Source organism: Eleutherodactylus coqui, chromosome 1 (assembly GCF_035609145.1).
Source record: "Eleutherodactylus coqui strain aEleCoq1 chromosome 1, aEleCoq1.hap1, whole genome shotgun sequence".
NCBI lineage: Eukaryota > Metazoa > Chordata > Amphibia > Anura > Eleutherodactylidae > Eleutherodactylus > Eleutherodactylus coqui.
This window is the reverse complement of record NC_089837.1, coordinates 404,669,057-404,696,734: the sequence shown is the minus strand read 5'-3', so window position 1 is coordinate 404,696,734 and position 27,678 is coordinate 404,669,057. Positions and strand designations below refer to the sequence as shown.

The 27,678-nt window shown below is 44.8% G+C and overlaps 1 protein-coding gene across 1 annotated transcript in view; it reads left to right on the top strand.

Moving 5' to 3' along the window:
- The window catches only part of GPC6 (glypican 6), a 731,553-nt gene that overhangs the window by 425,800 nt on the left and 278,075 nt on the right, over window positions 1–27,678 (top strand). The window lies entirely within an intron of this gene.

Sequence of the window (27,678 nt, the reverse complement as noted above, 5' to 3'; positions counted from 1 at the left end):
TGGAATGGACAATAGCATTTAAAGGGTTAACAGCTCTGATCAGACTTCCGGTTCCGGCGCCATGGAGTGAGGAAGCAGCAGCCATCAGCTCCATCCTCACCGCACCAGAGACTCGCACAACAAAGCCGCTGACCCCACTGCACCGCTCGCTCAGACACTGCACTGACAGCATGAACCGGAGGTATGAGGTGAAGGTCACCTAAGCGGCGCTACCCGCCATTAACCCTTGTCTATATCCCCCCCTCCGCAACACTCTGATGACGGGGACCTCCTGCACCAGCCTGCTACAGCGGGACCAGCTACTGCTCACACATCGCGCTGACAGCGAGACGCGGAGATACAGGGTGGATGGCAACTGAGCAGCGCTACCCGCCATTAACCCTCCACTCCCCTCCCCTGCACTCACTCTGGCGCCGGGTATCTCCTGCACCGGCCTGACACATTAGGGCTGGCTTCGGGGGAAGGCTCCTGCCCATTCAGCGATCGGGAGCAGGGCAGGTGATTCCGAACTCCTGTCTGGGTGCCTGCCACACCTCTGCAGAGAATAGGGCCGCTGCAGGGAGGAGAGAGCGTGTTCCTGCTCCTACTGAGTGCTCCCACGTGCAAGCGGCAGCCATCTTGGAGTCCAGGGGGAAGTGAGGAGAAAGAGACTGGTCTCTGCAACATAAAGCAGAGCTAAAACCCGGCTGCGGAAGAGTGTAAAGGGAAAAAAAGTGGAAAAAGGAAAAAAAAGAGAAAGATGTGTAAAAGAAAGAAAAAATATAGTGTAAAAGAAAGAAGTGTAAAAGAAACAAAATAAAGCAAAAATAAAAGAACACACGATTTCACAGTTCACCACAGGACCTGCAGCAGCCATAGCGCTCTCCCCCACTCCTGGTCTGGGGTGTCACGCTCTGCAACGCTGACTTCAGGGGTTGTGGGCGACCACATGACCTCCGGGTCCCTTGCGGCAGAAGAAGTGTAAACAGAAAAAAAATTGTGTAAAAGAAAGAAAATAAAGCAAAAATAAAAGAACACACAATACACCAAATTAACCCTTTACACTATATAGAGAAGACGGAGGGGGAGAGTTGGTGGAGCGACCGTGGTACAATCCTAAGTTCTATTCAGGCTAAGATATAGCAAAAAGCATAATTCTTCAGCTATCTAAACAACACAACGTGTAAACATATATACGCCTAGCAACACACTGTATGGAGGACTTTATCCTAAAAATGGGCCGAACTAAAGGAAAACAACTGGATATAAGCCCAAGAGCAAGCACGAAAACAACCCTAGCTACTGGTGCTGCTAATAGGATGGAATCTGTGCTTACTGTGCCTCCTCCCTCCCCTACAACGTCAGAGAGTGAGAGTCTCATGGCTGCCAGTAAGGGAGAAATGCCAGCAATGGATTATAAGGTGCTAGCAATCGATGTGGCAAAGCTGATATTCCTGACATCCAGGAGACCCTAGCGACTACAGTAGCAGGCTCTTTACGACAACTCCTGGCCGAAGTAACACAACATGTTACTCGCTTGGAGGCAGGGGTGTAACTATAGAGGATGCAGGGGATACGGTTGCACCCGGGCCCAGGAGCCTTAGGGGGCCCATAAGGCCTCTCTTCTCCATATAGGTAACCCAGTACTATGAGTAAAGCATTATAGTTACATTATAGTTACAAGTTTTGCATCGGGGCCCGGGAGCTTCAAGTTACGCCTCTGCTTGGAGGCCATAGAGTACGAAATGGAAAAGATATCAGAAGAACGCGGCTCAATAAACAGATACATTGATAATTTATGGAAAGATAAGAAAATACTCTGGGACCGCATGGAAGATCTAGAAAACAGATCAAGATGAAACAATCTTCGTATCATAAGAGTCCCGGAGACATACCTACAAAAAGACTTACGCCAGCTATGTGAGCTCACTATCCCCAGTGCACTGGGAATCTTCCACACCTGGAAATCTGAGCGTGCGCACCGCTTGGGACCAGAGGTCCGAACCTCAGCGAACGATTCATCTTCCCTAAAAAAAACTCGACCTAGACCAGTCATTGTTAAATTCCTAGATTACACCGACAAATCTCTTATTCTGCCGCAAAAACTCATTGGAGCTTGATTTTTCGTCAGAGGTCCAATGAAAAAGTAGGGCCTTCTCACCAATTTGCTCTGCCCTTTATAGGAAACAAATGAAATTTGCACTTGTATACCTGGAAATACTGAAAGTATACAACGGGGACGGTACCAGCCTTACTTTCTATGATCCTGAGAGAGCGGAAAGAGAATTGCGCCTAACATCACCTCGGCTTTTTCCAGCTCGACAGAGCAGTGACCCCCAATTTAAGAGGAACGACAATGAGAACTGGCAGGAAAGACGCTTAGGCTCCCCTATGTCACCGAAAGAACAGCGACGCAAGATGAGTATGACAATGACACCTACTACTTGAGAAGATGAAGCGAGTCATGAGTATACGACATCAAGTGACATATCTTGAACGGAGATTGTCACAGAACACTAGACAAAATAGTATTATAAGTTTCACTGTTGGTAATTATTTAGCCTGAAAGGGAAAGCAGGAAAAAAAAAGTATATAGCCATTATGGGTTATGGCTCACTTTTTAAGTATTGATAGATAAAATATCTGGAGCGGAAATATCGTGGTAAATCTAATATGGTATTATACAGGAGCAAAGAGCAAGGCAAATCTTTTTATTTTTGAAAGCTTCACACGAAGTGGAATTAAAGGACCTCAATTTATGCACTCTCTTCTCGGGCTCTGGTAAGACTTTTTTTCCCCTAGAAGAGACCGCATTTTTTTTTCTTTTGGATTTCTGCACCACTTTAGACATGAGGCACGAGAACTCAATTATCTGTTCTGTTTAGATTAAGTGAGATACGTATTACTTTTGTTTTTCGTTTGTTTTACCACTGTCCACGTTTTAAATCTTTGTTAACATTTTTTTTTTTTGGTAAGATATTGTGGTGATTTCTAAAGTATATATATACAACTTATATGTATAGTTCAAGTCAGCTATGCATGTCATATCTTGGAATGTGAAGGGACTCCGGTCACCACAAAAACGCATGTTGGTTCTGCGCCACTTGAAACGACTAAAGGCAGATATCGCTCTACTGCAAGAGACACACCTGACTGAGTCCGATTATACCCGAATGTGAAAGTTATGGGTAGGGGAGATATATGGATCACCTGCAGTCCAATTGAAGGCAGGAGTAGTAATGCTTATTAAAAAGGGGTCAGGATTAACAGTAATAGACCTTTGGCATGACTCAAATGGCAGGATTCAACAGGCACATATTAAAAATAACATGGAGGAATTTAGCATCTATAATGTCTATGGCCCAAACAATAGTAACAAACAATTTTTCACAGAATTATCAGACAGGCTTTTGACAGATACGGTAGAATATAAACTAGTAGGGGGAGATTTTTAACTCAGTATTTAGTACATTAGAGGATTGTCGCAGCCAGGCTGCAAGGAAAAATCCTTCTACACATCATGACACCGCCCCACGGTTCAAATCTATGCAAGAACTCAGAGACATATGGTGGGAGTTTAACCCAGAAGGCCATGAGTTCACCCACTACTCCCATGCACGTGATTCCTGGTCTAGAATTGACTACATACTGCTATCTTCTAATTTGCTTTCTAGAATTACTAGGACCACAATTGAAGATTTAGTGATTTCTGACCACGACCACCGACCAATCAGGGGCAGCTCTCAGCTGTCATTCAATAGGTGAGAGCTGCCCCTGATTGGTCCTTGCGCTGAGCCAATCAGAGGCAGCACTCACTCACCCATTCATGAATTCATGAATGGGTGAGTGAGCGCTGCCTCTGATTGGTGAGGGCTGTGACCAATCAGAGGCAGCCCATTCAGCAGGCGGGGATTTTAAATCCCCGCCTGCTGAATACTACACAGAGCAGTTCAGGAGAACTGCCATCTGGCCGCGGCTGAACTCCGGCTGCAGGGACAAGGTGAGTATATATATATTTTTTATTTTTACACATTTTAGGATGATTTTCAGGGAAGGGCTTATATTTTTGAGCCCTTCCCGAAAATTCATCCCACGCTCGCCGGCAGCCCATTGCTTTCAATGGAGCCAGCTGTATTGCCGGCTCTATTGAATTCAATGATCGAACATCATTCTTCTCTGCCACAGCTGTTACAGCTGTGGCAGAGGAGAATGATCTTTGTAGTATATGTTCTCAATGGGGTATATAGAACACAAGGAATCGCAGAACGCAGATAGGCCCCATCTGCGATCTGCGATTCCTCGTGTCCTATAATTTATCGGACATCCGCATAAAAAGCGGCCATGTGACTGATCCCATTGCGAAGCAATTGTTCTATATATGCGCAGATCGCATGTGCAAATCGCACGAAAAAACGCCCGTCTGACTGAGGCCTTACAATGTATGAGAATGCTGTTTAATTTTTATTTACTTTTTTGTTTTATGGAAAAAAAATTGATACAATAAAAAGAGTTTTAAAAAAGAAACAGTCGACACTCACATTTTTGGATTTTTTTTCCTTGCATTCATTAGCTAGTCATTCAGTATATGTACAAGTTGGCTAGTATTATTACCTTAGTTAGTTGTTTACTTCTATTTGAAACTTCCTGGAGTCGTTCTGCCCTGTGGGTCATGTCTTATTCAGACAACCTGAAATTTTATTGCCTTTAGGTTCTCCCAAGAAGTGTGTTTTTTTAGTCATAATAATCCCTGTGTGATGATATTACATGGACTCTACCACACAAGTATTTAATAGGTGAAAGGGCCAAAAAAGCCTATTATAATTACTGCTGCTGATTAGAGGCTCCTGCCACGTGTTTGTAATGAATTAATCACAGCTCATCCTCCTCATCGTATAGTTATGGTCTTTAGTATATTTAGGTGAATATAGAAGGTAATGGCACTGTCCTCCCAGCAGGTAGCGATGGTACTGGAGGTAGCTGTTCATGTGATGCTCTACTGATACATCATGAAAGTCTTAGCAGAGAATAGAGAAGAGAGAAATGACAGGCTCCAGATAGTGCTGGATAAGCATCAAACAGGGGGCTGCACTGTATGGTAGTGACTGCATTATACATAGGAGATTTCCAGAATGTGACAGACAATCCAGTAAAGCGACAGGGATGTAAAAATATGTTTTCACTAGAGTGGCCCCTTAAAGCTAAGATTATTGAAACGATAGCTCAGTACTGTAGCACTATAATGATATAGCAAATACAGCATTATATCATTTGTAGACTGCTGGACTATCATTATTATGCTGAATATAAAAATATGACATTGGAATTAATAATGTGAAGTTTTTTCTGTTTGTACTGGTGTTTTCCTCATTCAGGTTTCCATTGCACTTTGACAGCATCTATAAAATAGTTTCCAGCTAAATTCTTACCGTGCTCGACTAACAATTATCACATATCCATGGTCACCTTCAAAGGCAGAAACGGTTCTGCTCAATGTATTCTTCTAAATTCTATGGACACAGTATGAGATGATTGCTAGACTGTGACCTGATAAATTTGGGACTTTAAAATTGATGAACTATCCTCCCAGCACTTCTGACAATCAGCTGTTTGAAGGGACTGCGGCTCTCTAGCAAGACTGCATGCCTCACCTTGTTTATTAGGCTATGTACTTTTAGTAGCAGCTTTGCTTGTTATTACAGCTCGCTACAACTCTGTCCAAGTGCAGTCAATGAGACTGAGCTGCAATATAATTTACAGTCACTACTCAAAGTACAGACCTGTGCCTGGTGAACAATGAAGGTGACAGAGGACTGCAACCCTTAAAATAGCTGATCGGTGAGGGATTGAGAATCAGACCCACACTATTCTAATATATGGCCTATCCTAAGAAGGATAACTCCTTTAAGGCCTTTTTCACACGAACATCATTTTAGCGCTATGATAGCACTAAAAAATCACGGCTATCTGAGCGCTAAATCGCATGAACAATTAGTAGCTGCGACCAAGTCATTTTTTGCAATTTGCCTGGCTGACTGCGGTGTCTTGGCCTCCAGAACAATGTACAAATACATAAAATGCCTCACTAGAGGCACCTATCATTGTTTAGCAGTGCTCTCCGCTGCTAAACTCCCTCCCCCTTACTTTTTCTGCCAGTGGGGAGGGAGTTTAGGAGTGGGGGACATCCGTCATTGTTTAGCTGTGCTCCCTACTGCTAATCTCCCTCCCCCTCCCTTTTCTGCTGGACAGGGAGAGATTTTAGTAGTGGGGGGCACCATCATTGCTTAGCATTAAAATATCGGCATAAAAAAATTGTTGGTCTAAAAGAACCCATAGGAAACCATTGGCTCTTTTAGATGCAATTTTTTTTGATGCGCCTACTCTGCTTCAAAATGACATTCATGTCAAGGAGGCCTAAAGCTGCATTTTTCAGTGCATCGAGTGGTTGAAAAAGTCAGATAATGAAAGGTTTTATTTTACATGAGTTTGATATCGATGATCTCAGGATCTAATGTCCTCTGGATAGGTTATGAATATAGTGGTGCCTTGGGTTAATTCGTTCCATGACGGAGCTCTTAACCCAAAACACTCGTAAGTCAATTAATTTTCTCCATTGAAATGAATGGAAAAGCCATAAATCCGTTCCGGATTCTGAAGCTCTCCCACTGATTTTAATAGGGATGGCTTTGCCCCATTGAAAGCAATAGGACGTCAGCACCCCCTCAGTGATTTTCTATATATGGGCCCTTCCCTAAAAATCATCCGTAGCTGTAGTAAAAAAAATAAAAAATATATATACTCACCTGTCTGCCAGTGCTCAGGCGCGTCTAGCCACCGCTTGTTCTCCCTACACTGCTCTGAAGCTTTGCAGCAGGCAGGGATTAAAAATGCAGGGAGAAAAAGCAGCGGCTAGACACACCTGAGCTCCAGAGGAAACATGTGAATATATATTTTTTACTACAGCTAGGGGTGGTTTTCAGGGAAGGGCTTATATTTAAAGCCCTTCCCTGAAAAGCACCCCATGGGCTGCCGGCAGGCCATTGCTTTCAACGGGGCCACCGGTAGCAGCAGCGGCCCCATTGAGAGCAAGGCTCGTAACCCAAGTTTTTGCTCTTAAATCTGTATCCCAACCAATCAGCTGTTTGAAGGGCTACTGCACTTGGGCAAGCTCCGCAGATTCTTCGATGCATGCCAGGAACAGTGCTCTACATTTCATTGCAGCTGTGCCTGGCATAACAGGTCAATTCAATTCGCTTGAATAGGGCTAAGCTGCTGAAAGGCTACATGACAAATGAATGTGATGTCACTGGCCTGAGAAGATTTTTACTATACATCTACCAAATAACAATTTAATAAAATTGTCACAAAAGTGAATATGTAGTAGTACACAAGTGTATAACAGACTGCAAAAATGTTCACATTTGAAATTGTTGCATCATTTTTAATAGATAGGTGATAGGTCCACTTCAAATAGTGTTCTGAAATATTTTTCAACTCTTTCAAACCTGAAGTGTCCCATGGCTCTTTTCTATTTTCAGTTGAATGTTTAGAATAGTTTAATGGCGGCAAGATCCATACTTTTAACAGCGAGGAATAGAAAAATAATACAAACCAGGTAAATCTCTGAAGTGCCATTTGAGGTGACACAAACTAGTAAATCCTTCAACAACAATTCCCCACTGCTGTGATTGGAAAGCGGATAGAAAATTCTGAAAAATAATAGGAGATGACAAGGGATAAGTCTTGAGCTTACATTTACTTTATTGGTATAAAAGTCGATAATACTCCAGTAATTTATTATCCTAATAGCAGCAATCATGTTATAGTGACTGAGTTTTATTTGGGATTTCTACAAATGCTAAAAAGTACAAAAGATAATTAGAATTCTCAAAGAGTGAGAAAAAAAATTCTCATGCTACTGTTAAGTTTGAAATATTCATTTGCACCAGGATTGCACAACTCCAGTCCTCAAGGGAGCCCAACAGGTCAAGTTTTCTGGAATTCTTCAGTATTGCACAGGTGTTCAGTGCAATTATTGTCGGTCCTCAGACATTGCCACAGGTGTTCTTTCTATAGGATATCCGGAAAACATCACTTGTTGGGGTCCTTGAGGACAGTAATTCTGCACCCCTCATTTATACATACATTTACCATCATTCTACCTGGACAACAAGAGTTCTGTGCTGATTAGTCATGACTTATTGGGGATCTGCAAACCAACCAATATAGTCCCATTTTTTATCTTCATTTGCAGACTGTGCATGGACTGGCAGGAGGGGGGAGGGTTCATGGACAAGCTGCAAAAAAAACCAATGTATGTTATAGTAGCAGAGGAGCTTAGGCGGGATGTACATGAAAATGATAGATCTTTCGTCTTATGTTGTGAACTGATTATTGCTTGATTTACAAAGAGTGTACTCTTTTCATTTAGGGCATTTATATATGTTTTTTTTCCCCATGTTATTTCCTTAATTTTATAATATGCCTTTAAATACCATCGAGGTTGAAGAGCTGATAGTATAGAAGTCCTCGAATGTGGTTGCCTCAGTGTCTTATGTCTGATTTCCAGTGGTGATCACACAGTTGTGGCGTGCTAGGTCTAGGAAAAGGAGTGTTGCAGGAGTATCTCCTTCATATGTGGATTCTGTGGACAGGGCCCACTGGGTGAACTGTCCACATGCCCTACTGGCTGGAGAGGCAAAACATACTGTTTAGATCCAAAAGTAGCTGCCACGGTTACAGCAGGACAGAATTTGCCATTGATTGCAATCGGACGGTACCTGGCCTCAAAATATTGGTGACTATAAGAAATCAACCTTCATTACACGGACTTGCAAGGCAGCAGGACACTTATACTGCAAAGACCCTCAGTCCAGAAATTGGGTCAATCAAACTAAATAAGAGAGTTGAGCTGTTTGGCATGACCCCAGGTAGGATTAACACTCTTAATCTCTTAAAAATGTGGCGTAGATGGAGCCTTTTGGGTGTAGCAATTTTATTTATTTTTTTCCATCTCAGCTTCTCTAGTTATAACTATTTTATTATTTTGTGGACATAATCAATCTTATGAGGACTCGCTCTTTATGGGATGTGATGTATTGTTAATGCTACCATTTTTGGGTACATATAATACATACTGTAACTTTTATTATTTTTTTTGTGGAGTGGAAAAAACTGTAATTCCACTATTATTCTTTTTTTGTTTGTTTGTTTTTTTAGCTTTCATCGCATTCACTATGTGGTGTAAATGACATTTTATTTGTTATTACTTTTACCCAATAAAAAATACTTGAAAAATTGTTCTTGTGTCTCTGTATTCCATTGATGCAGCTTAATGAGGGCTTCTTTTTTCGCCGGATGATTACTTTTCCTAGTACAACTTTGAGGTGTATACGACCTTTTGATCCCTTTGTATACTATTTGTAAGAGGTGGGGCGATTAAACCACTGTTCTGGCATCATTTTTTTAATTTTTTTTTCCAAATAACACAGTGTATTTATAATCCAGATAATTGATGATGGGCTTAAAGCAGTGATACTAAATATGTGTATATTTTTTGTATTGCCTATTTTTTTACAGGTTTTTTATTGCAACTCTGGGACTTGACCATGTCAATTATTTGATCACTTCTATAATACATGGCATCACAGGATTTAAGGGGTTAAAAAGCAGGGATCAGAGTTGGCACCAATCCTGGCAGTTGCAGTAAGGTGTCAGCTGTATGTTACAGATGGCACCTGCTGATGGCACAGCTTCACCATGGAGCGTTTGTACATATGAAACGCCAAACACAGTGTTGTAATATCACACTGGTTACAATACATCTTTATTAGGGATGAGCGAACGTGTCCGTTACGGACACATCCGCACCCGGACACCGGCTTTGCCGAACACTGCAGTGTTCGCGCGTAAGTGTCCGGGTGCCGCCGGGGGGCGGGGAGATGCGCGGCGGCGCGGGCGGCAGTAGCGGGGAACAGGGGGGAGCCCTCTCTCTCTCCCTCTCCCCCCCACTCCCCGCCGCACCCCCCCGCGCTGCCACGCCCGAACACTGAAGTGTTCGCAAAGTTCGGTGTTCGGGCGAAAAAGGGGCGGAGCCGAACGTGTTCGCTCATCTCTAATCTTTATGTTTGTCTGCCATCATTAATAGTTCGTTAATTTTGGCAGGAGGCATTGTATATATCTGTACTAGCATAGTAATTGAGTTGGTTAGTTATCCGTCAGGTTTAAGCGAGTTGGTTTTACATGATTTTTGCGTATATATTATCTGATGTCATATGTGCCACAAGTATGATGATTATCCTCTGATGAACCAGTTTTTGAGGAAACTCTTTGGAGCAATAAGGCCTATTTACACGTAATGATTATTGCTCAAAATTCGTTCAAACGACCGAAAATGAGCAATAATTGTTACATGTAAACACGGGCATTGTGCACTTTTCTCTTGAACTGTGATTTTAAGGTGAACTTAAAATCCATCATTCAGCTGGTGAAAGATAAAGTATCTCTCAACAGACCACATGCTGTTAGTTCAATGGGAGTCGGCAGATAACATTGTACCTTGCCAACAACCATGAAGAGAACAGTGCAGCTGTGTGCTCAGCTAGGCATGTGATTAATCTGATTCTGGGCCCTGCAAACAGCTTCTGGAGATCCTTTTACATACAAATGAAGATGATAAAGTGTTAATGGACATTAACCCCTTAGTGACCAAGCCTGTTTGCGCCTTAATGACCAGGCCAAATTTTGGAAATCTGACACATGTCAATTTAGCATGGAAAAACACCAGAAAGGTTTTGCATATCCAAGCGATTCTGACATTGTTTTTTCGACACATGTTGTACTTCATTTAGGTGGAAAAAAAAGACCGATAGAATTTGTGTTTATTTATTAAAAGCGCCAAAATTGGGAAAAGTTTGAAAAAAAATCGTCATTTTTTCACATTTCCAACTGCAATATCTCAAATATGTGCAAACATAATATAAACATTTTTTGTTAAGATATATATTTCCATCCGTTTACTTTATTTTGGGCGCACAATGGAAAAATGTTCGTTTTTTTTAACCATTTAGGAGACGTACAAATTTAACATTACTTTTCAGCATTTTGAGGAACACTTTGTTTTCCTACACCAAGCCAAGATTGGAAAGGCTCATAGGAGTCAAAATGATACATACCCCCACAAATGACCCCATTTTAAAAACTACACCCCTTAACGTATTCACTGAGGGGTGTCATGAGTGTTTTAACCCCACAGTTTTTTTTAGGAGTCAATGCAATTTGGAAGAGAAAAACTAAAATTTATATTTTTGCAAATATGTCATTTTAAAGACAGGCCTTTTTTCTATAGTACACATGAAAATGAGAATTTGCCCCCCAAAATGGATAAGCCTGTTTGTCCCGTGCTCAGAAACATACCCATTGTGGCCCTAGTATTACGTCTGTATGCACAATGGGGCCCAAAATGAAAGGAGCAACCGGTGGCTTTCGGAACAGAAATTTTGCTTGAAGGAGATTTAGGCCCTATTGCACACTTGTAGAGCCATTAAGTGACCAAAACGATGGAGAACATCCACAAGTGACCCCATTTTGAAAAGTAGACCCCTTAACGAATTTATCTAGAGGTACAATGACTTTTTTGACTTTACAGTTTTTAAATGAATCTAAGCCAAGCTGAAGGGAAAAAATTATGATTTTCATTTTTTTGGCAATTGTGTCAATTTAAAAACAGTTTTTTTTGTCCAGTGTACATAGGAATGAAGACTTTCACCCCAAAATGGATACCCCCGTTTGTCCTGTGTTCAGAAACATACCCATTGTGGCCCTAATCTACTTAAAGAAAACATGGCTAGGCCTATAATGGAAGGAGCACCCGTTGGATTTCAGGGTACAACGGAATAAATTCCAGGCCCCATTGCCCACTTGTAGAGCCATTGAGCGTCCAAAACGATAGAGAACCCCCACAAATGACCCCATTTTGAGAACTAGACCCCTTAATAAATTCATCTAGAGGTGTACTGCGTATTTTGGCCCCACAGTATTTGAATGAATCTAAGCAAAGCAGAAGGAAAAAATTACGATTTTCATTTTTTGGCAATTTTGTCAATTTAAAAACTGTTTTTATTGTACAGTGTACATAGCAATGAAGACATTCACCACAAAATGGATACTCCCGTTTGTCCCGTGTTCAGAAACATATCCATTGTGGCCCTTATCTACTTACAGGACACATGGCTAGGCCCATAATGGAGGGAATGCCCGCTGGATTTCAGGGCAGAACTGAATAAATTCCAGGCCCCATTGCCCACTTATACGGAAAAAAATTGACTTCCTGAAAATAATCCTCCCCCCGCCATCCCCATTTTTTGGCATTCCCTAAATATTAGATAATGGTAATAATATAGACTGCGTTTTATGTCCGAAGACAGGGGTAATTACAGAGGCTGGTTGGGTTGGGCACATGGGGCAAGAAAACCGTGTATCCCCCCTCCTCTCATGCTTTTTGGGGGGTATTTTGTAACCTCAGCGGCGGGGATGGGGTGTAAAAAGTGGCGCTCTGTGAGGCTTTGTAATCTTGCTGCGGTGCAGCGGTCTCACAGAGAAGGCGCTCAACAAGCTGCTCCTGGAACTGCATGAAGGCGAGCGTTCCCGGGGCTTATTGTAAATTACGGATTACAGGTAGCGGTCTGAATAATGCCGGGCTCACACGGCCGCAGGTGGAATCTGCTTGCGGAGGCCCGCAGCGGATCCCATCTGTGAGCCGGCCGTGACCCTGCGTATGGCCGCGTAATGTACTGCGCATAACTGCCTACTCACACAGGCGGTCATGCGCAGTACACCGTTGTTTGTTTTTATTTCCTGTGCCGTCGCTTAGAGATGACCCGGGTACCCGCAGCCCGTACACAATGTGTTTGCATATGGGCTGCGGGTATATCCACGGTCATAGAGCACAATGGACTCTAGGTCGCGGATATCCGTGGTAAAATATAGCATGCCGTGTTCTGTTTCTGTGAGTGGATTACGTAATTCCGACCCACTAATTGGGGGGAATTGTGTAATCCAATGCATGCGATTGATCCGTAGATTACCGCTGATCAAGCGCATGCAGAACCCATAATTCCTCTCCGGTCATGTGTGATCGGCCTAATGTTAGATCGCTACTTTATCACGTGACCAGGGACCGCTCAACGAGGTCTCCGGTCACTGCTCCAAGCACTCAGTGACCGTTGGTCGCTGGGAGCAAGGAGATTTAAAATTTCCTGGGCTCCCTGGCTCCTGCGAATGTGTCCGGCATTTTGCCGGCGGGCGCATGCGCAGCAACCAGAAGGGTCCATGGAGGATAATCGCATCTGGATTCAAATGCGGAAGCCTCCGAGAAGATGTTTCATCTCCCCCCACCGATCGCATCGGTGAGGGGAGACGAAACTTCCACTTTTTAAAGAACTTTTACGTGATCGCCATTATGCATTGGATAACGGCGATCACGTGACCAGTAACCACATACCACGGCTCCCCGTGACATCTCCAGGCTCTTGGCTACCTTTGGTAGCCAGCAGCAGGGAGATTTTAAATTTCTTGGGCAATATTTCACTTTTGCGCATGCGTCCGTCATCATGCTGACGGGCGCATGCGCAGAAGCTGGGGTAAGGTCCGCGGATCAACATCCCATCAGGGAACAAATCCGGGGACCTTGGGTACGTAATTTCATCCCCCCTTACAGATACGATCTGTAAGGGGAGATGAAACTTTAACTTTATAAACTTTTAACTTTTTTTTTTTTTTACTTTTTAACTTTATATCATCACCATTATCCAATGGATAACGGTGATCATATGACTGGAAACCGCATACAGCGGAATTTGAATTTGCCGGACTCACCGGCCTTCTGCGCATGCGCGCCACATTGGCACATCGCAGAAGCCAGCGGGGGGTCCGGAGACTGGCCGGAGGACATGGAGGAAGCGGGGTGAGTATTTTCACCTTCCCTCATGGATCCGATCCATGAGGGGAGGTGAAACTTTTTTTTTTTAAAAAAACTTTTCCTCACTTTTCCGCGATCGCCGTTATCCATTGTATAACGGCGATCACGGTTCCGGGGACCGCTCACCGCGGTCCCCGCTAAAATCTCCTGCCTCCCGGCTACCTACAGGAGCTGGGAGCCAGGAGATTTTAAATTTCCCGCACCACCGGGCCTTCTGCGCATGCGGCTGACGTAATGCCGCCTGGCGCGCATGCGCAGAAGGACGGCTACGGGGCCCGGAGCATCGGGAGAGCGGGGAGCAGCGTGCCGGACCCGGGTGAGTAATTTCAGCTGCTCCGATGGATCCGATCCATCAGGGCAGCTGAATATGTAACTTTTTTTCAACTTTAGTTTACTTTTTCGCGATCGGCGCTATCCATTGGATAGCGCCGATCGCAATGCTGGGGGGGGGGGGGGGGTCCGAACAGCCCGGGATGACAGCTCCATGCTGTCAGCTACCTGCGGACACCGACAGCATGGAGCTGTCACGTCCACAGCCCGAGGGGCTTTATTCTCTGCAGGACACGTTTTTACGTCCTCAGAGAATAAAGCCCACTTCAGGAGGACGTAAAAACACTATGGGCTGGTCGTTAAGGGGTTAACGACTATTAACACTTTATGCAAATAGATTGCAAAATCTTTCAATCTTTCAGTCGTTTGAAAGATTGTCTTTCAAATGGGCCTTTAGGTGTTTTCATTTTTTTTCGATAGCCCTAATGGGATACATCAGGCCATATTACTAAGTTCATGTGTGGGGCTGGTATTCTGTCAGGGACATTGATTAGAATAGTGAGAGGGTTAAAATATTATACTGTTTTTGATTGATAGTAGTTTGTTATTACACACTAGGTCGACCATCTCCTTTTATTGCACCTTCTTGATATTGTTATGGTATCTATGCATCCATCTGAAAGAAGGCTTGTGCCCGATACTTTCTATATGGACTCTAACTTTTGGGAATATATCAGGACACTTTTTTGCTGGTTATGGTGAATATACCCCATTCATCAGTACAGTGGTGTTATTTTGGTTCGGTGGTTGATATTTTGATATTTTATCATTATTATGAGCACATGTTTTATTAGTGTTAAAAGTTATGTTCTAAGGTATTGCTCATTAGTGATGGCTGTTTTGTTGGAGCATACAATAATCTTGATCACTTTTCCAGTGATACGGTATGTATATGAGTCTGAGCCATCTCTATATTGTACATTTATGACACTGTGAAGGAACTAACACCTGTGTGCGCCATAAATGTACAGTGCAGAGCATGAAGGCAGTAAGCTGACCATACACATAAGATAACTGCTAGCTATCTGGCTGACAGCTACATTCCCTGACATTTCCATAATCAATATGGAGAGGTGAATGAGCTACTGCCAGACCCCTCATTCGGCTACTGTATCTTTCACAGCAGTAAGGATGAGGCACATTGAAATTCAACATGGCTGACGCTACTTTCCCACGCCATCTGCCATCAAGAGACAGCCAGGAGACCTCACATATTAGCTACTGTTGCAAATTGTGGCGGCAGCCGCTGACTCGCTCACCTCTCTTTGCAGCAGTAGTTTACACCTCAGTTCCATTGCCCTGCAGATGCTGGTACCCGGCATCTGTACTTGCTTTGATAGCAGACCAAATACACATGCACACTTCCATTAATGCTCATCCAGCCGCACTGTTAAAGGCCCAGTGTGCCTAAACTGAATGTTCCCTCTCCAATGGTTGACATCTGACTATATCAGACATCCTCCCCCTTATGAAGGATGCCTGAACATTTAGGTCTTCCTGGTCTGTCCCAGACTGTTAGATTATGCTCTAGATCACACCCCAAGGTACTGCACCTAGGTCTTTAGTAGTGTCAGCCATCATAGTACTGAGACCATTTCCTGAGTAACTTACTTGGGCTTCACAGAGTGAAACCCACATCCTGACTGGTAGGGTTAAAGGGTGAACAATGGGGTACCTCAGGTGTTGTCTCAGGATTTGGACCAAAACCAAACCAGTCCGTGAATCAGTGGATCTATATCTATTGTTTCTGATACCTAGGTACTGTAGTTTCATGAAAAATATATGTTATAGGTCAGTAGAAATGGCAATATGGCACTGGCTGGCTGCATATTCCTTCATTTGTTGTGTATCCCTTCTTCAAATAGATTTTCCCCAAGTACAACTCTACCCAAAATATCCTTTATTATAATAAGGCCTTTGTGCCTTACAAATATATATATGAGCTTTATGGCTTACTCTCTATGGAAGTGAACGTCTGCTTTAGATTTAATGACCATTAAGACAGAATGGCTTTGATAGAGGTCTTAACTAATTCTCAACTGTGCTCCTCTGCATATAAATGAATGGATAACATTTGTTGACATTGGAATACCTGATCTTTTCACAGAACCATGCAATTAAGGTTCATAAAACACTGCAAACAAAGTTTCAGCTGACTTCATAATCCTTCTGCAACATACTAATAAGGAGACATTTGGTAACGAGCCTGTAAATATTATATAATTTTGGTGCCTTAATTAAAAAGCAAACATAGTATGTGTCCCAACAGTTCACTGGTATTAAAATATAATAACAAAATCCATTTGATATCCAGGTTTGAACATCGCACAGGTATAGTTTTATCTGCATATATAATGTATATTCAGAAAACAGAATCTCATACTTGCAGGAATTAGTATTTTTGTTTTCTATGGGGTGGCATTTGGTTGCTGGGGATTTTAGCCTGTTAAGCCCTGCCCCTATTTTTTTTTTAAAGTTTGGCTTTCGGACAGTGGCGTACATAGAGGAGAAGGAGCCTCATAGCAAAGATGAAATAGGCTCCTTATAAGGTGCTGGATTTTGGCACCCAAGATAGAAGGGTCGGGTGTTTTCCTTCCACTCAAGCAATTCAGTTTCTTTGGAGAGAGAAATGATGCTCTGGTTTCACCCAATAGAAAAAGGAGTAGAACCAAATATTGTTGGGCCCCCATCACTCCATGAGCCCCATAGCAGCTGCATGGTGTGTCTCTGTGATACCTACTCCCTTGCTCTTTGAAGTTGGGGACAAAAAAAACAAAAAAAATGAAACCGTGAAAAAACTTTGCCCTTGAAAGGAATAAAAAGGGGAGCATCAGGTATGTTAACTATACATTCCACACGTATAGTGACATTTTTAGGCCTTAGTCACATGGGCGTTTTTTGCCGCGATTTGCGGATCGCATGACGGATGCGCATCCGCAAATCGCGTGACCGATTCATGAATGGGTGTGAGTGAGAGCTGCCTCTGATTGGCTCAGCGCAGGGACCAATCAGGGGCAGCTCTCACTCACACCCACTCACACCCACTGCCAGCCGGCCGCGCTGAACTCCGTCTGCCGGGACAAGATGAGTATATATTTTTTTTAATTTTTACACATTTCTGGATGAATTGCAGGGAAGGGCTTATATATTTAAGCCCTTCCCGACAATTCATCCCGCGATCGCCGGCAGCCCATTGCTTTCAATGGAGCCGGCTGTATTGCCGGCTCCATTGAATTCAATGGGCAAACATCGTTCTTCTCTGCCACAGCTGCCCTTGCGCTGTGACCAATCAGAGGCAGCTCATTCAGCATGCGGGGATTTTAAATCCCCGGCTGCTGAATACTACTCAGAGCAGTTTCAGGAGAACTGCCGGCCGGCCGCGGCTGAACTCCGTCTGCCGGGAGAAGGTGAGTATATATTTTTTTTACTTTTTACACATTTCTGGATGAATTTCAGGGAAGGGCTTATATTTTTAAGCCCTTTCCGAAAATTCATCGTGCGATCGCCGGCAGCCCATTGCTTTCAATGGAGCCGGCTGTATTGCTGGCTCTATTGAATTCAATAGGCAAACATCATTCTTCTCTGCCACAGCTGTCACAACTGTGGCAGAGGAGAATGATTTGTCTAGTATATGTTCTCAATGGGGTCAGCGCTGCTGCCGCCGGCCCCATTGAGTGCATATAGAGAAGAGAACAGGAATCGCAGATCGCAGATAGGTGCGATCTGCGATTTCTGTTCTATAATTTATCGGACGAGCGCATAAAAAGCGCTCATGTGTCCGATACCATTGCAAAGCAATAGTTTTATAAAATCGCCGGACGCATGCGCATGCGCAAATCGTGTGAAAAAACGCCCGTCTGACTAAGGCCTTACTGTGAACTAAAGGCTCGCTGTGAATTGGTTGTCTGGTTTACAAAACCCATTTTCAAATTCTCCATTAGGTATTCTCATTAGAGCAGAAAGTGGCTGCAACTAGCGTGTGACTCTGGAGGATGTGGCTCATCTATGCATTGCATTAAAAGCCCATTGATTTCAATGAGAACTGTGTATTTCATTTCCTCCGTAGTAGCACTGCAGGGACAGTAAGCACTTCTTGCCATTTTTTTCCCAAAGATTACAGATACGCCAGGTTATCTCTGCTTATTATTATCTTATTAATGGGGATCTTTTCAATTAAAAAAATATTGTCCAGATTAGAAGGGGTTATTCAGTTTTGATTAAAGAGATTGCCTGGTTTAGAAACCCCAAACTCAAATACCCTTTAGGGAATTCTGAGTAAATAAAGGGTGTTTCTTTCTTTAGAACCACATTATTTTAGTTTTCTTTTTCCACCCTAAAAGATATCAGTTTGTTTTCAATGGAATTGTACAGATAACGGGCCACATTGAAGGTGGAAATAGATCTGAAATGATTCATCTTTGTTGCATTTTGTAACATGACAAAAGCATAGCATTTTAACAGGGTTATGTAGACTTTTTATATCCAATTTATGTCAATGCAAAAGATTAGTTTTTCAATTTAAAAAAAATACAATGATTTTTAGCATGCCTTTTCTCTTCGCCATTATTGGGGATTGGGTGCAAAATCATAGGGCAAAACTGGAACTTTTTTTTTTATTTGCACCAGGCCAGAACATAACAAAATGAAAAAAAGTGAAAGTGTCTGAAGACTTTCAGAATGCATTGTATGTTTACAGTATTACAATTGATGATATACAATAGTTGTATCATGAATCTCCTTTGTTAACGTGTGATTCAATTGGTTTGTATAGAAGCGTTCATATGCGTGGAATTTGAAGCGCAAAACTGCGTGCACCTAAAAAAGATTTTGCAGGAGTTTCCATTGACTTCTATGGGAGCAGGAGTTAATGGGAGCTCCTGCGCTGCCAATAGGTTCACCGCTGCTTACAGCAGGGCATTTAAAAGATGCTTCTGGCCGGAAGACCCCAATAAATGTCCCACTGTTAACCCCTTAGTCTCCGCAAGGATGAGGGGACTCCTGCGAGGAGGCCCCTCATCACTGAACGCTGTGACAACGCTCTCACAGTGTTCAGTGATGGTGGGACTCCCCGCGGGGATGAAAGAATCACCTGGCACAGCTGTGGCAGAGGACCGCAGTGCTATCCCATTGCTTTCAATGGGGCCGGTGCTGCTGCCGCCCCATTGAAAGCAATGGGGTGAAGGCAACCCCCGAGGCGATGATTTTTGAGGAAGAGGGACTTAAAATGTAAGCCTTACCCCGAAAATCATCCCTAGCTGTAGAAAAAAAAATAATAACTCACCTAAAGCCCTGTCTGGCTCTTTTCCCCAGTGTAAGGCCAATTTTCTTGCACTGCACATATAAAACTTTGCTCATTTACACGTTTTCCACTTATGCAAGGACCACATTTTTTTCGCGCACAAAAAAGCACGCTCATCTGACCGAGGTCTAAAGCAGCCAATTATGGAGGCAATTATTGAGTTGTACACTTCTCAATCTCCTCTTTGATTTGCTTGTTTTCAGGCCTGTATTCAGGCTTATTGTCTATGGAAGAGTGAATTGTAAATATGACAATGTTTTTCACCTGTCCTGTGGATGGATGATAGAATTGATCTGTGTTGGACAATACGATTAAATGGTTTTTTATTTTCATTACTTAAAATTGCTTCACAGCCACTCTGTACTTCTTGGTTGCTGTTGACCAGGACATGTGACTGCTGCAGCCAATCACTAGCCCCAAGATGGAGGCACCATAGAAAATATGAAAGTTATTATATTAAAAGGCAATTTTAAATCTCAGCATCACAGAAGAATTACAAATTTATAACAACCTTTGATACTATTAGGACCGAAATGATCCTTGGAGGGGGCTTCTTGCATCAGTGGAGAATATGATAAATTTAGATCAGTGAACTAATTAAGTATTTACTCCTATTCTCATTCTGTTCTGGTATTGTTTTAAGTGCAAATCAATCACATCATGTCCATGCCTTGATATATGTATGTGTATATATTTCTGCCTCTTCTGATCTATTCCACAAGCCCGTGGTAGAACTCTGCGTAGGTTTGAAAGCTTGCTGTAACATCATGTATTTTTGTTAGCCATTAAAAAGTATCATACCTACAAGATTACTTAGTTTCTCTGACTGAGAACAATCATATTTTGCTTTACTGGCTAACACCGTACCAAACAGTTTTTACAGCCAGTAACTGGTTGCAGCAGTCACATGTCCCGGTCAGCATCAACCAGGAAGTACAGAGTGGCTGTGAAGCAATTTTAAGTAGTGAGAAAACTTTAATCATGGAGACACATACTTCTCCATAGGAGTCATAGATGCAAAATAGGAGGTTATTTTAACTCAAGTCTATTTTCTAAGTTGTTTTTAATCTGAATGCATCAAAGCAATAAAAATTGCTTGCAAATTCAGACGCCTTTCAGTATAATTGCTTCACAAAATTAATATCAAATGCATTCGGAATGCAACGACACTGAGACTGTAGTTGTGATGCATTTTGTCGTTTCCAGAAAATACCTGATTGCACATTCATTTGCCAAAGCAGGTTTTGATGAGCATCGAAGAATCACTGCTTTGAACAGTCATGTAAGACAGTGTTTTCTAATGGCATGCCTTATTTCATTTACATTTCTACACTGAGTGATTTCTTTCTTGTTGAAATAAAATGTTCATTTGTCATCTCTGTTGTCTTTCTATTCGATCTTAGCTGAAGTTCTTTTTTTTATTACACTATAAGTTTGGAAATAGTTACTTCAGCGTGTCATTAAAATGTTATGTGTTAAAAAAAACTTCAAAGAACTATTAAAATTTGCATACTGTTTATGATTATGTATATGATGTAGAAGATTCACAGCTAAGACTGAGTTATAAAATTTGACAAGCAACTTCCTGAACTCATTCTTGCTCACATACTGTATATGTGTGCTCTATGAGTATATGCATATATATATATATATATATATATATATATATATATATATATATAAATATATCGATGTATAGCATTATTATTGTTAGTAGAAATGAGCATACTTGTGAATTAAAACTGACTCCCGGATTTATGACCATCAATATCCCCTTTCCACTAATTATGGACTCATGTACTATTATTTGACATAGATTTAAACTATTATACTCTGCAATATAATTGTGACCTGTTGCTGAACTTAGCATGGCATGCCCAAGGGCTCCACTGGCATTTTCTATTTGGCACTAAAGTTCTCATAGGATTCCCTCTGCCCACCATATTGTCCTAATACATCAGAATAGGGTGACATATGTTTACACTAAAGTTGCTGTTAACTCACTTAAGGACTTCCTTTGGGTTTCACAATACTAATCACTCATGTTGGATGGCTTGTTTTCATGAGGATACTATACTCTTAAGGAATTTTGCTGCTGCCTGGCATGCTTTTATAAGGAAAGAAATATATCTTGTAGGAAAGAAAACTACTTTATTGTGAAAAGAAGACATACAAAGTTTTAGCAAGCAATATCCACACAAAGGCGGAAAGTTGTAGCTGACAGGTTGACCGCTCATTTCGCATCCTCTGATGCTTTTGATAGGGCAAGCGATATCCAAACAGTTAATTGCTTTATATTTCTGCCTTATATCTTATATCTATTTATTACTTTCTTATCAATCAGTCATAATTCATATTGATGTCAAGTAGATTATATAGTATTGGTGAAACATATGTCAAAGATTATAGGCCTTGTCTTGCCATTTTACAAGTTACAAGTTGTGGTTCAGTGTCGCTGATATTAAGGAATGTGAAAGCTACACAGGGGAACTGACCTGCAAAGTTTTGCAGGAATGAAGAAGTGGCTGGAAAGTTCTCCAGTCTAGGACCCATAATGGGCCATAATGAAATACCCTTCAGGCCCAATGCCCAGATTCCGCACGGAATTTCTTCCGTTACACACTGTCATAGGATTGCATGCGTGCACGCAATCCTACGCAGACAGTTGCGATTTTGATCGTGGAAAATCTGCGTGGTAACAAAATCGCGGCATGTCCTATTTCTGTGCGAGCCTCATAGATAGAGATGAGCGAACACCAAAATGTTCGGGTGCTCGTTATTCGGAACGAACTTCCCGCGATGCTCGAGGGTTCGTTTCGAACAACGAACCCCATTGAAGTCAATGGGCGACCAGAGCATTTTTGTATTTCGCCGATGCTCGCTAAGGTTTTCATGTGTGAAAATCTGGGCAATTCAACAAAGTGATGGGAATGACACAGAAACGGATAGGGTAGGCGAGGGGCTACATGTTGGGCTGCATCTCAAGTTCACAGGTCCCACTATTAAGCCACAATACCGGCAAGAGTGGGCCCCCCCCCCCCTCCCAACAACTTTTACTTCTGAAAAGCCCTCATTAGCATGGCATACCTTTGCTAAGCACCACACTAGCTACAACAAAGCACAATCACTGCCTGGATGACACTCCGCTGCCACTTCTCCTGGGTTACATGCTGACCAACCGCCCCCCCTCCCCCCCACAGCGCACACCAAACTGTCCCTGCGCAGCCTTCAGCTGCCCTCATGCCACACCACGCTCATGTCTATTTAGAAGTGCGTCTGCCATGAGGAGGAACCGCAGGCACACACTGCAGAGGGTTGGCACGGCTAGGCAGCGACCCTCTTTAAAAGGGGCGGGTCGATAGCCCACAATGCTGTACAGAAGCAATGAGAAATAGAATCCTGTGCCACCGCCATCAGGAGCTGCACACGTAGGCATAGCAATGGGGAACCTATGTGCCACACACTATTCATTCTGTCAAGGTGTCTGCATGCCCCAGTTAGACCGGGCTTTTTAATTCATAGACACAGGCAGGTACAACTCCCTATTGTGAAGTCCCTGTGGACCGACAGCATGGGTGGGTGCCAGGAAGCCACCGGCGGTACATAGAAATATCCCATTGCATTGCCCAACACAGCTGAGGTAGTAATGTCGTGCATAATGCAGGTGGGCTTCGGCCCACACTGCATGCCCCAGTCAGACTGGGGTTCTTTAGAAGTGGACACATGTAGGTTAAACTCCCTGTGGACCCACTGCCTGGGTGGGTGCCAGGAAGCCACCGGCGGTACATAGAAATATCCCATTGCATTGGCCAACACAGCTGAGGTAGTAATGTTGTGTGTAATACAGGTGGGCTTCGGCCCACACTGCATGCCCCAGTCAGACTGGGGTTCTTTACAAGTGTACAGATGTGTTAAAAACTCCGTGTGCACCTACAGCATGGGTGGCTCCCTGGAACCCACCGGCGGTACACAAAAATATCCCATTGCATTGCCCAACACAGCTGAGGTAGTAATGTCGTGTGTAATACAGGTGGGCTTCGGCCCACACTGCATGCCCCAGTCAGACTGGGGTTCTTTAGAAGTGGACACATGTAGGTTAAACTCCCTGTGGACCCACTGCCTGGGTGGGTGCCAGGAAGCCACCGGCGGTACATAGAAATATCCCATTGCATTGCCCAACACAGCTGAGGTAGTAATGTTGTGTGTAATACAGGTGGGCTTCGGCCCACACTGCATGCCCCAGTCAGACTGGGGTTCTTTACAAGTGTACAGATGTGTTAAAAACTCCGTGTGCACCTACAGCATGGGTGGCTCCCTGGAACCCACCGGCGGTACACAAAAATATCCCATTGCATTGCCCCACACAGCTGAGGTAGTAATGTCGTGTGTAATACAGGTGGGCTTCGGCCCACACTGCATGCCCCAGTCAGACTGGGGTTCTTTAGAAGTGGACACATGTAGGTTAAACTCCCTGTGGACCCACTGCCTGGGTGGGTGCCAGGAAGCCACCGGCGGTACATAGAAATATCCCATTGCATTGCCCAACACAGCTGAGGTAGTAATGTTGTGTGTAATACAGGTGGGCTTCGGCCCACACTGCATGCCCCAGTCAGACTGGGGTTCTTTAGAAGTGGACACATGTAGGTTAAACTCCCTGTGGACCCACTGCCTTGGTGGGTGCCAGGAAGCCACTGGCGGTACATAGAAATATCCCATTGCATTGCCCAACACAGCTGAGGTAGTAATGTTGTGTGTAATACAGGTGGGCTTCGGCCCACACTGCATGCCCCAGTCAGACTGGGGTTCTTTACAAGTGTACAGATGTGTTAAAAACTCCGTGTGCACCTACAGCATGGGTGGCTCCCTGGAACCCACCAGCGGTACACAAAAATATCCCATTGCATTGCCCAACACAGCTGAGGTAACGTCAGCTGTAATGCAGGTGGGCTAAAAATTAATTTGATTACACTGTAGGCGAGGGCCCACAAAAATTGCTGTATCAACAGTACTAATGTACATCCCAAAAATTGGCCATGGCCAGCCAAGAGGGCAGGTGAAACCCATTAATCGCTTTGGTTAATGTGGCTTAAGTGGTAACCAGGCCTGGAGGCAGCCCAGTGTAACGAAAAATTGGTTCAAGTTAAAGTTCCAATGCTTTTAAGCGCATTGAAACTTATAAAAATTGTTCAGAAAAATTATTTGAGTGAGCCTTGTGGCCCTAAGAAAAATTGCCCGTTCAGCGTGATTACGTGAGGTTTCAGGAGGAGGAGCAGGAGGAGGAGGAGGAGGAATATTAGACACAGATTGATGAAGCAGAAATGTCCCCGTTTTGGATGGTGAGAGAGAACGTAGCTTCCATCCGCGGGTGCAGCCTACGTATTGCTTACGTATCGCTGCTGTCCGCTGGTGGAGAACAGAAGTCTGGGGAAATCCAGCCTTTGTTCATCTTGATGAGTGTTAGCCTGTCGGCACTGTCGGTTGACAAGCGGCTACGCTTATCTGTGATGATTCCCCCAGCCGCACTAAACACCCTCTCCGACAAGACGCTAGCCGCAGGACAAGCAAGCACCTCCAGGGCATACAGCGCTAGTTCAGGCCACGTGTCCAGCTTCGACACCCAGTAGTTGTAGGGGGCAGAGGCGTCACCAAGGATGGTCATGCGATCCGCTACGTACTCCCTCACCATCCTTTTACAGTGCTCCCGCCGACTCAGCCGTGACTGGGGAGCGGTGACACAGTCTTGGTGGGGAGCCATAAAGCTGGCCAGGCCCTTAAAGACTGTTGCACTGCCTGGGATGTACATGCTGCTCGATCTACGCACATCCCCTGCTACCTTGCCCTCGGTACTGCGCCTTCTGCCACTAGCGCTGTCGGCTGGGAATTTTACCATCAGCTTGTCCGCAAGTGTCCTGTGGTATAGCAACACTCTCGAACCCCTTTCCTCTTCGGGAATCAGAGTGGGCAGGTTCTCCTTATACCGTGGATCGAGCAGTGTGTACACCCAGTAATCCGTCGTGGCCAGAATGCGTGCAACGCGAGGGTCACGAGAAAGGCATCCTAACATGAAGTCAGCCATGTGTGCCAGGGTACCTGTACGCAACACATGGCTGTCTTCACTAGGAAGATCACTTTCAGGATCCTCCTCCTCCTCCTCCTCCTCCTCCTCAGGCCATACACGCTGAAAGGATGACAGGCAATCAGCCGGTGTACCGTCAGCAGCGGCCCAAGCTGTCTCTTCCCCCTCCTCCTCATCCTCCTCATGCTCCTCCTCCTCCTCCTGTACGTGCTGAGAAATAGACAGGAGGGTGCCCTGACTATCCAGCGGCATACTGTCTTCCCCCGCCCCCGTTTCCGAACGCAAAGCAGCTGCCTTTATGGTTTGCAGGGAATTTCTCAAGATGCATAGCAGAGGAATGGTGACGCTAATGATTGTAGCATCGCCGCTCACCACCTGGGTAGACTCCTCAAAATTACCAAGGACATGGCAGATGTCTGCCAACCAGGCCCACTCTTCTGAAAGGAATTGAGGAGGCTGACTCCCACTGCGCCGCCCATGTTGGAGTTGGTATTCGACTATAGCTCTACGTTGTTCATAGAGCCTGGCCAACATGTGGAGCGTAGAGTTCCACCGTGTGGGCACGTCGCACAGCAGTCGGTGCACTGGCAGCTTAAAGTGATGTTGCAGGGTGCGCAGGGTGGCAGCGTCCGTGTGGGACTTGCGGAAATGTGCGCAGAGCCGGCGCGCCTTTACGAGCAGGTCTGACAAGCGTGGGTAGCTTTTCAGAAAGCGCTGAACCACCAAATTAAAGACGTGGGCCAGGCATGGCACGTGCGTGAGGCTGCCGAGCTGCAGAGCCGCCACCAGGTTACGGCCGTTGTCACACACGACCATGCCCGGTTGGAGGCTCAGCGGCGCAAGCCAGCGGTCGGTCTGCTGTGTCAGACCCTGCAGCAGTTCGTGGGCCGTGTGCCTCTTATCGCCTAAGCTGAGTAGTTTCAGCACGGCCTGCTGACGCTTGCCCACCGCTGTGCTGCCACACCGCGCGACACCGACTGCTGGCGACATGCTGCTGCTAACACATCTTGATTGCGTGACAGAGGAGGAGGAGGAGGAGGAGGAGGGTGCTTTAGTGGAGGAAGCATACACCTCCGCAGATACCACCACCGAGCTGGGGCCCGCAATTCTGGGGGTGGGTAGGACATGAGCGGTCCCAGGCTCTGACTCTGTCCCAGCCTCCACTAAATTCACCCAATGTGCCGTCAGGGAGATGTAGTGGCCCTGCCCGCTTGTGCTTGTCCACGTGTCCGTAGTTAAGTGGACCGTGGCAGTAACCGCGTTGGTGAGGGCGCGTACAATGTTGCGGGAGACGTGGTCGTGCAGGGCTGGGACGGCACATCGGGAAAAGTAGTGGCGACTGGGAACTGAGTAGCGCGGGGCCGCCGCCTCCATGATACTTTTGAAGGACTCCGTTTCCACAACCCTATACGGCAGCATCTCAAGGCTGATGAATTTTGCTATGCGGACGGTTAACGTTTGAGCGTGCGGGTGCGTGGCGGCGTACTTGCGCTTGCGCTCCAACAGTTGCGCAAGCGACGGCTGGACGGTGCGCTGAACTACACTGCTGGATGGGGCCGAGGACAGCGGAGGTGAGGGTGTGGGTGCAGGCCAGGAGACGGTAGTGCCTGTGTCCTGAGAGGGGGGTTGCATCTCAGTGGCAGGTTGGGGCACAGGGGGAGAGGCAGGGGTGCAAACCGGAGGCGCTGAACGGCCTTCGTCCCACCTTGCGGGGTGCTTGGCCATCATATGTCTGCGCATGGTGGTGGCGGTGAGGCTGTTGGTGTTGGCTCCCCGGCTGAGCTTTGCGCGACAAAGGTTGCACACCACTGTTCGTCGGTCGTCAGGCGTCTCTGTGAAAAACTGCCAGACCTTAGAGCACCTCGGCCTCTGCAGGGTGGCATGGCGCGAGGGGGCGCTTTGGGAAACACTTGGTGGATTATTCGGTCTGGCCCTGCCTCTACCCCTGGCCACCGCACTGCCTCTTGCAACCTGCCCTGCTGATGCCCTTGACTCCCCCTCTGAAGACCTGTCCTCCTG